We start from the raw sequence: 13617 nt of genomic DNA, 5'->3' as shown, positions 1-13617 counted from the left end.
GGACCACTGAGTGTCTGATGTGATATGACAATTCCTATGTTTTTCCTATCTATTGTATACCCTTCAATAGAAACAACTTGGAGTACCTCTAGATGCTAGCTCTATTTTTGTTAATGAAAGTGTAATGGGAAAACCTTTTGTAGTGATAAACACCCATTTTTTCATGGTCTGTATGTATAAAAACATCTTCTGTATTTTCCACAGTATGCATCCGATGAAGTGAGCTGTAGCTCACGAAAGCTTACGCTCAAATAAATTGGTTAGTCTCTAAGGTGCCACAAGTCCTCCTTTTATTTTTACCACTTAAGGATGTCATTGCAAAATGCATGGACTCAAATGGGAATTTACAAGTATAAAGCTGAGGTGTTTTGCCATGAAACTCTGGATTCAGTCCTGCAAAACCTCGGAGCATCGGATTGTGACCAACGGAACCCAGCTCCTCACTCATGTTCAATCTAACTGGCCATTAGATTGACTCGAGCTACAACAGACTGGTAACTATAAAAACATCAACTGGCAGGACAGTGTGCATGATGTGTATGTGTGTGTGACTGAAAAGCATATGCTAACTGTTGTATTTTCAATAAATATGGCGTATTTGCCTTCACTCCTATAAAAGATCCCCTGTGCTTTGCAAAGCATAACAACATTACTGTACTGCGATGAGACTTGCTCAGTACTCTAATGGGAGCTGTTAGTGTGCTGCTAAGGAATTTGCAAGGAGGTGCTCCAAAAAGGCTATATGGTGTTACACTAGCAATGGACGTTTTTGCTGGATGTGCATTCCCATTACACTTTCATTAACAAAAATAGAGCTAGCATCTAGAGGTACTCCAAGTTGTTTCTATTGAAGGGTATACAATAGATAGGAAAAACATAGGAATTGTCATATCACATCAGACACTCAGTGGTCCATCTGACTCAATATTCTGTTTCTCATAGTCAGGAATATACATTGGGAATTTAACTAGCTACTAGGGAATCCACTGTAGATAAGATAGTGTAAAACCTAGTTTGTATATCCTGACAATCAAATCTCTCTGCTGCTATGTTTGTGCCTTTGGTCCCCTTAAAAGTCATGATAGCAAATGCTATAAATCAAGGACTATGTCACCAAACAGACCCACAACACTGACCTCTACACAGCTTAATGCTGGGTGTGTCACTGCCTCATTTATAAACTGAGTCAGTGATTTCAGCAAATTGAGTCCTGTGTTGTGGGCTGCAGGAACCTGCCCTCTGAATCTAATCAAGTTATTTATCAGAGTGCCAGAGAGAAGTGTCCTCTTGGAGACCTGCATTACAAACCCACATTAGATTACATTGTTAAAGTGACCTCTAACTAACTATGTTCTTCCTCCCTCTGCTGTGATATGTCACTGGGATGTTCCTGGAATTTCAGATTTTGACCGATGTCAAGGAAAAATTACTGTTAACTTTGCATTTAAGAAAGGAGGTCACAAATACAAATGAACAGTACATCAGTTATTTCAAACTCTGCTCTTGCATAAAGGGAAAGAGAGGCTAATGTTTTCAATAAAGTTCTAGTTACACAAAAGCATATATACTCACATAAAGCATCTCAAACGCCTTATTTCCCAAACCATGTTATTTCCCCCCACCATTACTGAAAATGACTATATGCTGCACATGTGCAAATCCCTAAAGTTGGCTAGTAGATGATTTGCACCATTGCTTCCTCAGCAATTAATGTATTACCAAGAGGAAAGGGGCTGAAAGAATGACAAAACCTGCTCTTACTTGGTTTTAATGCTTACAAAAAAAAAAACCTTTGAAGGCCAGACACAATATGTGCTGATGTGGGGTGCTGTAAAATGATTGCTATGTATCTAAAAGTCACTACTGCCACTACTCACGAGTAATGCAACCCTTCCAAATTTGTAATACATTTTTATAGCAACTTACACCATTTTTATACTTTATGCCATTTATATCTATTTTGCTTCAGATCATCTGCCAACACTGAGATTTTAAGAAAAGTGGGCTTCTAAAAATTGTGTTCCAAACAGCAATATCATGCCACTGGCTGCTGTCTGGAAGACGTTAGTACAGTACAATGAGGCAGCCCCATAACTTCCTACTCTTGGAGCTCTTCATACCTTCATCTGAATTTACCAATTAATCAAAATCTAAACATTTTGTGGAGAGCGTTCCATTCAACACTGTTCCGATAGAACCCTGCCTGCCAGCCAGGTGTCTGTCGGGAACCTGCTAACTCACCTGCCCAGTTTCTCAACAGCCTGGGCTTTTGGGTTTATAGCTGAAGGGTATCCTGCCATGGACTGGCCTGGAGCGGGGATCCATCCCATTTCACAGCGAATTTCTACATTTTTGGTTTTCATTCCAAATTGGAACAAAACCCAATTTTGAAAGATCAAAATCCTCCAGGAAATGGAATACCTTCTCTACCCAGCTCTAATAAATACACTAAAGATTGTGCGGCACTCAGATACTATGGTGATGGGGTGCATATAAATACTTTAGATATTATATGGGATAGAATAGCCTTCCTGTACTACTCCTGCAAAGGATACTACAGGAGCAGCAACTATGGGCCTGATTCTCCTTTGCACTTGCCTTGCACTTTGTGTAGTCACTTGCTGCCAGATCAGGATAGGAGCAGTTTACCCCCACTGTGCACAGGTGTAAATCACGACACAAGGTATATGGTAATAGAGACTCAGGCCGTGAGCCAGATTCACCAGATTTAAATGGGGGTTAATTGGCTAATTAAGCTCAATTTTCAGCGGTTTTGCTTCATTCAGCATAACAGCAGCAAAAGCAAACCAATGGATCTGACCTATTATGTGTATTGAGTCAGCTAAAGACTTTAGTGGAAAAAGCAGCTTGGAACCCTAGTAGTGCTGTTGAATCAGTGCTGTTATGGGTGCATTATCTGGATTCTATTTCTACATGCAGAGTTGCAATTCCACTTGCTGACCTGAATCCAGACTTTCAAAACCTCCCACCGGTTTTGCACAGGTGTCAGTCAAAGAATTTGAAGAATAATTTACCAAAAAATTAGGTTTGCCAGGTGTCTGATTTTCAACCAGAATGTCTGGTCAAAAAGGGACCTTGGCTGCTCCAGTCAGCACCGTTGACCAGGCAATTAAAAGTCCAGCCAGCAGTGCTGCAGGTCTAAGGCAGGCTAGTCCCTACCTCTCCTGGCAACATGCTGCACCCACGTAGGTCTGCCTCCTAGGCGGGAGGGCCACAAGGCTCCCCGCACTGCCCCCGCCCCACCACTGCCTCTGCACTCCCATTAACCAGGAACCACGGCCAATGGGAACTGGGGTGGCGGTGCCTGTGGGTGAGAACAGAGCGTGGAGCTTTTGCCACACCCCCCCCCATGGAGTTGGACCTGCTGCTGGCCGCTTCCAGGGCACAGTGGGGTGCCAGAACAGGCAGGGAGCCTGCCTCAGCCCCACTGCATCGCTGACCAGGAGCTGCCTGAGATAAGCCCATGCCCCAACCCCAAGCCCCAACCCCCTGCCACAGCCCGAGCCCTCCCCAAACCTGGAGCTCCCTCCTGCACCCCAAGTTCCTCATCCCTGGCCCCACCCCAGAGCTTGCACCCCCAGCCCAGAGCCCATACCCCTCCTGCACCCCAACTGCCTGCCTCAACCTTCAGCCCCCTTCTACATTCTGAATCCCTCAGCCCCACCCCCCCAGCCTGGACCCCCCTCCTGGACCTCAAACTCTTCATCACCAGTCCCACCCCAGATCCCACACCCAGAGCTGGAGCACTCACCCCCTCCCACACTCCAACTCCCTGCCCGAGCCCAGAGCCCCCTCCCACACCCTGAACCTCTCATTTCAAAGAACATATGTTCTTATTTCTGGCCCCACCCCAGAGCCCACACCGCCAGTTAGAGCCCTCACCTCTTCCCGCACCCCAACCCCCTGCCCCAGCCCAGTGAAAGTGAGTGAAGGTTGGGGAGAGCGAGCCACTGAGGGAAGAGGAAAGTAGTGAGTGCGGGGTGGGGCCTCAGGGAAGGGGCGAGGGTGTTGGTTTTGTTCCATTAGAAAGTTGGCAACCCTGCAAAAAGTAACTGGGCAGAATGTGGCCTACAGAGGCCATACTATAATAGTGGTGATGAAATCAGGAAGACTATAGATTAGCTTCTGATATCCAAAACATTTTGAAAATTGACCTTTGACCTGAGTACTTTAATTCTTTTCTCCAGTCTGTTTTAATTCCAAGTTAGGTTGATAAGGATTTTAACAGGTACAGAGGAAATGATTGAAGGAAAACAAGGGTTTTGCAAGCAACAAAGAAATTGCAATCTTTGGCTATGATCTTATGAGGTATAAATTAGTTAGAGTTTGATTAGTTCAGCTCTTGAGATCAGATCCATCAGAAGAGTTTCAGTGGGCATTACTTTTTCCTGTCAGCCTATAGGGGAACAATACTAATTTGTTGATCAGGGTGTTGTCTTTCAAATGAGATGACATGATCATTTGTGACCTTAAAAGTTATCATAATGACAATTGAGAGAATAGTAGAGTTGTAATCTTCAGTGTTTTGGACTAAATTCCAAGTGTGTTCACTGTGGGTTTTTTTTTCCTCGCCAGGACTCTTGTGTAGAATGAGGAAGACATTTATATTTTTATTAATACCATATCTTCCTCAGCTTACCTTCTTGGTATTAGCTTGATCTCTGAATGGATTTACCTCATGCATAAATCAATGGAGGCTGTTGGGGGGTGGGAGGGAAACAGGGCAATCAGGAAATAAAACAATGACAAAGATTTGGTAGCACCAGAGAACTGTTACAGGTTGGGTTACAGAAACCGCCTTGGGACTGCCATCTGATGTGCTGAAACTACCTCTGAGCCCATTTTCCCTGTCAGCTTGGGACTTCAGTACCCTGTCTTGTTGAGCCAGACATGCTAGCCTGCTGCAAACACAGACCCAGGTCTGAAGCACGTCCCCCCCAAAAGCTGCAGACTTAACTGAAAACGGCTTAGAAAGTGCTCCTGTCTCTAGCACCCAGATACCTTGTTCCCAATGGGATCCAAACCCCAAATAAATCAGTTTGATTCTGTATAAAGCTTATACAGGGTAAACTCATAAATTGTCCACCTTCTATAACACTGATAGAGAGATATGCACAGCTGTTTGCTCCCCCAGATATTATTCATTAACTCTGGGTTCAATCATAAGCAAAAAGTGATTTTATTAAGTATAAAAAATAGGATTTAAGTGGTTCCAAGTAATAACAGACAGAAAAAAGTAAGTTACCAAGCAAAATAAAACAAAAACACGCAAGTCTAAGCCTAACACTATAGGAAACTGATTACAGATGAAATCTCACCCTCAGAGATGTTCCAATAAGCTTCTTTCACAGACTAGACTCCTTTCTAGTCTGGGCCCAATCCTTTCACCTGGTACAGTCCTTGTTCCAGCTCAGGTGAGTAGCTAGGGGATTTCTCATGAATAAAGGCTCCTTTGTTCTGTTCCACCTCCTTTTATAGCTTTGGCACAAGGCAGGAATCTTTTATGTCTCTAGGTCCCCACCCCTCCTTCGTAATGGTAAAGGACCAGGTTTAAGATGGATTTCAGTACCAGGTGACATGGTCACATGTCCTGTGAGAACCCAAGCTTTCATTCTTCCCACCCTGACTCACAGGAAGGCTTGCAAGTAAACAAAGCCATCTAGAGTCAGTTGTCCTGGTTAATGGGAGCTATCAAGATTCCAAACCACCATTAATGGCCCACACTTTGCATAATTACAATAGGACCTCAGAGTTACATTTCATATTTCCAGTTTCAGATATAAGAGCGATACATTCATACAAATAGGATGAACACACTCAGTAGATTATAAGATTTGTAATTATACCTTACAGGAGACCTTTTGCATGAAGCATATTCCAGTTACATTGTATTCACACCTATTAGCATATTTTCATAAAATCATATGGATTTTATATGGTCACAATGGTAGCACCAGAGAGGGGTCTTCAAAGAAACAGTGGAGGAGATATTCATAGATTCCAAGGCCAGAAGGGACCATTACATAACACAGGCCATAGAACTCCCCCAAAATAATTCCTAGAGCATGTCTTTTTTAGAAAAAACATCTAATCTTGATTTAAAACTTGTTAGTGATAGCGAATCTTGGTAAATTGTTCCAATGATTATTTAGTCTCACTCTAAAAATGTACACCTTATTTCCAGTCTGAATTTGTCTTGCTTCAGCTTCCAGTCATTGGATCATATTATACCTTTCTCTTCTAGTTTGAACAGTGCATTATCAAATTTGTTCCCCACGTAGGTACTTTATAGACTGTAATCAAGTCACCAATTAACCTTATCTTTGTTAAATGAAATAGGTTGAGCTCCTTGACTCTATCACTGTAAGGCAAGTTTTTTTAATCCTCTAATTCTCATGGCTCTTCTCTGAATTCTCTCCAATTTATCACTATAAAAACATAAGAGTGGCCATACTGGGTCAGACCAAAGGTCCATCTAGCCCAGTATCCTGTCTTCTGACAGTGGCCAATGCCAGGTGTCCCAGAGAGAATGAACATAACAGTGATCATCAAGTGATCCAGCCTACTGCCCATTCCCAGCTTCTGGCAGAGGCTAGGGACACCATCCCTGCCCATCCTGGCTAATAGCCATTGATGGACTGATCCTCCATGAACTTATCTAGTTCTTTTTTGAACCATGTTATAGTCTTGGCCCTCACAACATCCTCTGGCAAAGAGTTCCTCAGGTTGACTGTGCATTGTGTGAAAAAATACTTTGTTTTAAAACTGCTGGCTATTAATTTCATTTGGTGACCCCTAGTTGTTGTGTTATGAGAAGAAGTAAATAACACTTTCTTATTTACTTTCTCCACATCAGTCATGATTTTATAGACCTCAGTCATCTCTTTTCTAAGATGAAAAGTCTCAGTTTTATTAATCTATCCTCATATGGAAGCCATTCCATACCCCTAATCATACCCCCAAACATCCTTCCTAAATTGTGGACACCGAAATGGATACAGTCTTCCACCAGCAGTCACTCTACCCATGCCAAATAGAGAGGTAAAATAACCTCTCTACTCCTATTTGAGATTCCCATCTATTCATCAAAGGATCACATTAGCTCTTTTGGCCACAGCATAACATTGGGAGTTTATGTTCAGCTGATTATCCACCATGACCCCCAAATCTTTTTCATAGAATCATAGAATATCAGTATTGGAAGGGACCTCAGGAGATCATCTAGTCCAACCCCCTGCTCAAAGCAGGACCAATCCCCAACTAAATCATCCCAGCAGGGCTTTGTCAAGCCTGACCTTAAAAACCTCTAAGGAAGGAGATTCCACCACCTCCCTAGGTAATGCATTCCAGTGCTTCGTCAGCCCCCTAGTGAAAAAGCTTTTCCTAATATCCAACCTAAACCTCCCCCACTGCAACTTGAGACCATTACTCCTTGTTCTGCCATCTGCTACCACTTTGAACAGTCCAGATCCATCATCTTTGGAACCCTCTTTCAGGTAGTTGAAAGCAGCTACCAAATCCCCCTTCATTCTTCTCTTCTGCAGACTAAATAATCCCAGTTTCCTCAGCCTCTCCTCATAAGTCATGTGCTCCAGCCCCCTAATCATTTTTGTTGCCTTCGGCTGGACTCTTTCCAATTTTTCCACATCCTTCTTGTAGTATGGGGCCCAAAACTGGACACAGTACTCCAGATGAAAGAATAGTAAGTATGGCAGGCGACCAGCTTGGCTTAACGGTGAAATCCTAGCAGATCTTAAGCATAAAAAAGAAGCTTACAAGAAGTGGAAGGTTGGACATATGACCAGGGAAGAGTATAAAAATATTGCTTGGGCATGTAGGAATGAAATTAGGAGGGCCAAATCGCACCTGGAGCTGCAGCTAGCGAGAGATGTTAAGAGTAACAAGAAGGGTTTCTTCAGGTATGTTGGCAACAAGAAGAAAGCCAAGGAAAGTGTGGGCCCCTTAATGAATGAAGGAGGCAACCTAGTGATGGAGGATGTGGAAAAAGCTAACGTACTCAATGCTTTTTTTGCCTCTGTCTTCACGAACAAGGTCAGCTCCCAGACTGCTGTGCTGGGCATCACAACATGGGGAATAGATGGCCAGCCCTCTGTGGAGAAAGAGGTGGTTAGGGACTATTTAGAAAAACTGGACGTGCACAAGTCCATGGGGCCAGATGAGTTGCATCCGAGAGTGCTAAAGGAACTGGCGGCTGTGATTGCAGAGCCATTGGCCATTATCTTTGAAAACTCGTGGCAAACGGGGGAAGTCCCGGATGACTGGAAAAAGGCTAATGTAGTGCCAATCTTTAAAAAAGGGAAGAAGGAGGATCCTAGGAACTACAGGCCAGTAAGCCTCACTTCAGTCCCCGGAAAAATTATGGAGCAGGTCCTCAAAGAATCAATCCTGAAGCACTTACATGAGAGGAAAGTGATCAGGAACAGTCAGCATGGATTCACCAAGGGAAGGTCATGCCTGACAAATCTAATCGCCTTCTATGATGAGATTACTGGTTCTGTGGATGAAGGGAAAGCAGTGGATGTATTGTTTCTTGACTTTAGCAAAGCTTTTGACACAGATTCCCACAGTATTCTTGTCAGCAAGTTAAAGAAGTATGGGCTGGATGAATGCACTATAAGGTGGGTAGAAAGTTGGCTAGATTGTCGGGCTCAACGGGTAGTGATCAATGGCTCCATGTCTAGTTGGCAGCTGGTGTCAAGTGGAGTGCCCCAGGGGTCGGTCCTGGGGCCAGTTTTGTTCAATATCTTCATAAATGATCTGGAGGATGGTGTGGATTGCACTCTCAGCAAATTTGCGGATGATACTAAACTGGGAGGAGTGGTAGATACGCTGGAGGGCAGGGATAGGATACAGAGGGACCTAGACAAATTGGAGGATTGGGCCAAAAGAAATCTGATAAGGTTCAATAAGGATAAGTGCAGGGTCCTGCACTTAGGACGGAAGAACCCAATGCACAGCTACAGACTAGGGACCGAATGGCTAGGCAGCAGTTCTGCAGAAAAGGACCTAGGGGTGACAGTGGACAAGAAGCTGGATATGAGTCAGCAGTGTGCCCTTGTTGCCAAGAAGGCCAATGGCATTTTGGGATGTATAAGTAGGGGCATAGAGAGCAGATCAAGGGACGTGATCGTCCCCCTCTATTCGACATTGGTGAGGCCTCATCTGGAGTACTGTGTCCAGTTTTGGGCCCCACACTACAAGAAGGATGTGGATAAATTGCAGAGTCCAGCGAAGGGCAACAAAAATGATTAGGGGTCTGGAACATATGACTTATGAGGAGAGGCTGAGGGAACTGGGATTGTTTAGTCTGCAGAAGAGAAGAATGAGGGGGGATTTGATAGCTGCTTTCAACTACCTGAGAGGTGGTTCCAGAGAGGATGGTTCTAGACTATTCTCAGGGGCAGAAGAGGACAGGATAAGGAGTAATGGTCTCAAGTTGCAGTGGGGGAGGTTTAGGTTGGATATTAGGAAAAACTTTTTCACTAGGAGGGTGGTGAAACACTGGAATGAGTTACCTTGGGAGGTGGTAGAATCTCCTTCCTTAGAAGTTTTTAAGGTCAGGCTTGACAAAGCCCTGGCTGGGATGATTTAATTGGGATTGGTCCTGCTTTGAGCAGGGGGTTGGACTAGATGACCTCCTAAGGTCCCTTCCAACCCTGATATTCTATGATTCTGTGATTCTATGTGCATAGTCAAGGCATTAAATATGTAAGTTTTAAATATGAGCCCCCTATGGAAAATGACCCCTTACATCCACAGTACTCTTATGTGTTTAAAATTAGTGAATGTATATCGGTAGCTCTCCAGGCATGGGGCCTAAAGCATTATGCACTTTACAATCTTTCCCAAAGGATGTAAATGTAAATTATTACCATTTATTATGAAATCGTGACATGACATTGTGCCTGAACTTCCCTATGGAGTTAACTAGCATGTTGTGTAGCGTTTAAAAAGATATTCTGCAGAAAACTCCTGCTAAATCCCCAAAGCCCTCTTTTTGTCTGCATGGCTGGCCAGCCATTCCGAGGGCCCCAAGGAATATACCTTTTGCCTTTTTTTTAAAGGGCAAAATCAACCAAAACTGTCTTTCCAGCTTAAAAAAATATAAACAATTCTCTTTTCCCCGCAGACACAACACAATAAGAATGTTTCAGATTGTGGAATATAGTTATAACTGTGAGGAAGCTCCTGTCACTTTCATAGCTTTGAATGCTTATTATATGACACCACTGCTCACAAACTGCGGGACTTGTTTTGCTGTTCTGTGTCAGAGTTGAAATAGAAGTCTTATATATGGAATGAAGCTGAGGAGGGGAAGACACCATAAAAATGGCTTAATAAGATAACAGTTCTAAGTGAGCAACGTGTTCCCCATTTTCCTTTTTATTCTTCTCTGATGATAGTGACCAGGTCCTGGTGCCTTCATAAGCCCCTTTGTATTACTGCAGCGATGCAAAGAGGACTTAAAAACCCCTTAAGGAAACTGCTGAAGATTCCCGTTAGCAGATGTAGGGCTGGAGGAATAACCAGCTATGCTGCCTAGACTCTCCAGCAATGTAGAGGATGTTCTGGGGTGGGGTCAAACTCTGGGGGTATAGCCCTGTAGTTGGGGTGGGGTGGAATGGTTATGTACACATGTAGGGAGTCCTCATGATGCATAAGAGTTATAACTGGTGCAGGGTCAACAGCATGACTAGATACTTCCACCATGAGAACTATGTTCTCAGACTCATTGTCTCTGAGATACTTGAGTTGTATCCAAATGCAATGTTACAGAAGCAAGCTGTCTAAATTCCCCACCAAGCCATAATGCAGACCAGATGCCAGCTCATGCCAAAGCCTTAGGCCTCACTGAATACTTACAAATGCATAGGTGAAGCCAGTCATGCTTACCTGTGGGTTAGCATTATCAATATAGATATTAGATGTTAAATTGATAAGAATATGTTTACTGTTTGGCTTTATAAAATGCTTGTAGGATGCTGCATGTATTGATCTCATTTATAACCTCTATAGCCCATGATATAAAGGTATATTGAGTGTTTGCATTAGAAACCTCTGTCATTGTATAACTCACCAAAGAGAGAAAGAAGCACTAAAGTAAAGTGTGCAAGATGGCCCATTGAAGTCAAATATCCGGTAAGGCATTGTGTAGCATTAAAGGAGGGCAGCCCTGTTGCTTGCATTTCTAACTCCCTCCAGGAAGGGAGAAACCTACAGATAAACTCATCCCATCAATTTTGGACTCTGGAGTGGAGGGGATAAAAATCTGAATCTCTTTCATGCTTTCTGGACTCTGAGGGACAAAGATTCCTAAACATAAGCAAAGAGATACCTGTGCTACTTGGCATGGGTTAGCCCTGAATTGACAGATGACTACAACTCTGTCACCTTTTGAATCATACACTGACACTCATTTGTGTTGCTTGCTTTAACCTGTAAGTAACTCTCATTTCTTTTTCTGAGTCAATAAATCCTTAATTAGTTTACTCTAGGATTGGCTGCTGGCATTGTCTTTGGCGTGATATTTAAGGTACAAATTGAGCTGGGGTAAGTGACTGGACTCTTGGGAATGGAAGTAACCTGAATGTGGTGGGATTTTTGGTGTAAGTGACTATTTATCACTAAGTCCAGCTTGCTGGGGTGGCTAGACAGGCAAGAGTGTCCAAGGGGACTGTCTGTGACTCCATGGTAAGACTGTTACATGGATACAGGGGGTTCACATTTGTTACTGGGTTGATGAAGTCTATTTATAGAACACAGAACCAATTTGGGGTGACTGCCCTGTGTTTGACAGTCTGTCCTGAGGTAGGAATTCACAGTCGTGAGCCACTCCAGACGCATGAAAGCAGCAGTGGTTGGCAACCTGCGGCCCATGGGCCGTACGCGGCCCATCAAGGTAATCTGCTGGCAGGCCGCGAGAAAATTTGTTTACATTTGCATGGCCACCCACAGCTCCCAGTGGCTGCGTTTCACCATTCCCGAGTCAAGTTACCACATCTCTGGTGCATTATCTGTGTTCCACAAATTCAGGATTTTTTCTAGTCTTTGGCTACCAATCTTTCACTAACTTTTTTCCAAACCATAAGGTTTTCAGGCCACTGACTTAACCCAAGCATTACCAGATAGGTACAGTTTCTTCTGGTTTGGTATTTTGCTTGACTCCCTCCCAATATGGTTCACTCTGCTGACCACTTCATCTGGACTTCAGGTTGCTGTCATGTAAGATCATGATGCCACTATATAAATCAAGGGTACACCCACACCTTGAATACTGCAGGCAGGTCTGGTTACCCCATCTCAGTATATCATGACTGGAAAAGGTATAGATAAGGGCCACGAAAATTATATGAGGAAAGATTAAAAAGATTGGGATTTTTCAGCTTAGAAAAGAGATAATTAAGGCAGGGGATATGATAGAGGTCTATAAATCATGAATGGTATAGAGAAAGTGAATAGGGAAGTGTTATATATCAGTTTATTTTTTGTGTACTGTACCTTTACAGCATAATAAGTCTATATGCTAAAGGGGCAGGACTATGAGGAGCTTCAAAATGGAGTGGCTGAGGGCCACGTTGTCCTTTCTCTTTTGTGGAGTTTGTTCACACACCGCCCTCCATTATTTACAGTAAGTCACCAAATTGAAAGTTCGTGTTTGCCTCTGTGTATGGAGAAATATAGCACATTCCTCTTATCATGACTAATGTTGTCAGATAATAAAATAATAGTCTTAAGTTTAAGTAAAATTAACAATGACTGTCTCTTGTAATATAGAGTTCATCACAAGCTTTGCTCATAAGTTTACACATCTGGGTGGAAAGAGCCATCAAGGGAAAATCATGGCCTGTTTCTCCCTTCCCTAAATGTGCACTTTTGGAGAGAAATGCCACCAGAATGAGGTTCAGGATGGAGCAATGATCAGTCCTAAACCAGTGACATATTTAAGGTAATGCATTTTATGACATTACAAAGCTAAAAAATCGAATATTCATACCACTGTAAAACAGATTGCCATCTTTCCAATGTGAAACCACTTTCTCTGAGAGATTCTTGGCTATCAGACTTCAAAGTTTTGATATCCATGTAGAGAAGCATTTTACATAATTTTTAGAGATGTGAACGTATTACTAGAGCAGGCTGAGAAATGATGACATTTTTCTATGTTTAAAAAACAACAATTGGCCTTCGTAGGTTTACTACGAAGATCCCTACAGCTGTACTTGTGTTGAAAGGACACAAAATAATACCAGTCAAAATACTTTAATTGTTTAAGACAGTTTTCTTGTAAAATGTGGCATGTGTAGAATACATGATGTTGCGGCGCAGTGTTAAGATTTTAATTGGTACTTATTTGGGATGACCCTTGTAATTCACTTGATACTTCACTTCTGAGTAAATTCAGCCATTTATTACTGGAAGAGACATACTGCTAAACTGAATGGAGATCTCTGATTGATAGTATTTCACTCCTGTCAAAAAAAGCTCTGATAGACAGAAGGCCTGATTCAACTCCAAATGAGGTTAGTGGCCGAACTCCTACTGACTTCGCTGCTGCAGAATTGAGCCATAGTAATG

The sequence above is a fragment of the Eretmochelys imbricata genome, chromosome 1 (assembly GCF_965152235.1).
Source record: "Eretmochelys imbricata isolate rEreImb1 chromosome 1, rEreImb1.hap1, whole genome shotgun sequence".
Taxonomy (NCBI): Eukaryota; Metazoa; Chordata; order Testudines; family Cheloniidae; genus Eretmochelys; species Eretmochelys imbricata.
Note: the sequence above shows the minus strand (reverse complement) of the source record.